The following is a 1,696-nucleotide window of genomic DNA, read 5'->3' on the forward strand; positions in this document are numbered from 1 at the left end:
GCCCCCCGCCGCCCGCCTGGCCCCGCCCCCCCGAGCCCGACCAGCCAATCGCCGCTCGGCAGCGCCCGGCTGGCCACGCCCACCGAGACCGACCAGCCAATCGCCGCTCGGCGGCGCCCGACGGGGCCACGCCCCCCCGGGAGGGAACAGCCAATCGCCGCTCGGCCGCGCGGACAAAGGAGCCCCGGCAGGGGGCGCCCGCGCGCGTGACAGCCCCGCGGGGAGGCCACGCCCCCTCCGAGGCCACGCCCCCTCCCCAGCACCAGGGACACCAGGGACACCAGGGACACCAGGGACACCAGGGACACCAGGGACACCAGCAGCAGGGACACCAGTGATACCAGTGACACCAGTGGCACCAGTGACACCAGTGACACCAGCGACACCAGGGACACCAGGGACACCAGTGGCACCAGGGGCACCAGTGGCACCAGTGGCACCAGGGACACCAGGGACACCAGTGATACCAGGGACACCAGGGACACCAGCAGAACCAGAGATACCAGTAACACCAGTAGCACCAGAGACACCAGTGACACCAGTGACGCCAGTGACGCCAGCAGAACCAGAGACACCAGTGACACCAGTGACACCAGTGACACCAGTGACACCAGTGGCACCAGCAGAAGCAGTAGCAGCAGTGACACCAGTGACACCACAGACACCAGTGACACCAGTGACACCAGCAGAACCAGTAGCAGCAGCGACACCAGTGACACCAGAGACACCAGTAACACCAGTAGAACCAGTAGCAGCAGTGACACCAGTGGCACCACTGAGACCAGTGGCACCACTGAGACCAGTGGCACCAGCAACACCAGCGACACCAGTGGCACCAGTGGCACCAGCAGAACCAGTAGCAGCAGTGATACCAGTGGCACCACTGAGACCAGTGGCACCAGTGACACCAGAGACACCAGTGGCACCACTGAGACCAGTGGCACCAGAGGCAGCAGTGACACCAGTAACACCAGTAGGAGCAGTGACACCAGTAACACCAGTGACACCAGCAGAACCAACAGCAACAGTGAGAGCTGTGACACCAGGGACACCAGTAGAACCAGTGGCAGCAAGGACAGCAGTGGCACCAGTAAGACCAGTAAGATCAGTGACACCAGTGGCACCAGCAACACCAGTAACACCAGCAAGACCAGCGGCACCAGTGACACCAGTACCAGCTGCCCCAGTGGCGGTGACACCAGTGACACCAGTGCTCCCAGTAGCTGCGGTGGTGCCCCCCGCCGCCCCGTACCCCAACACGCCCCCCCCTGCTCCCCTCCCCCCCCAATCAGACACGGGCTGTTAAATAAAGTTTAATGCATATTAATGAGGGGGCAGCTGGGGGGGGCTGGGGGTGCTGCCCCCCCCGAGAGGTTAGTGGGGAGGGAGGGGGGGGTCCCTGCCCCCGGGTTAGACCCGTGCCCACCGCACCAGGGGGTCACCCTGAGCACCCATCGCGGGGGGACCCCAAAACCCCCCCGGGGGCCCCAACGCACCCTGGGGGGGACCCCACCCCGGGGCGTACCCCACCCCACAAATAGGGGGTCCCCCAAAATCCCACAGGGGGCCCTAAACCCACCCTGAGGGGGCCCCAACCCCAACCTGGGGGGACCCCAAAACCCCCCCACAATTGTGGGGGCCTCACGTCCACCCTGGGGGGGCCCCAGCATCCACTTTGCTATGGGGGGGGGGACAG

This window comes from Phaenicophaeus curvirostris, chromosome 4 (assembly GCF_032191515.1).
Source record: "Phaenicophaeus curvirostris isolate KB17595 chromosome 4, BPBGC_Pcur_1.0, whole genome shotgun sequence".
NCBI lineage: Eukaryota > Metazoa > Chordata > Aves > Cuculiformes > Cuculidae > Phaenicophaeus > Phaenicophaeus curvirostris.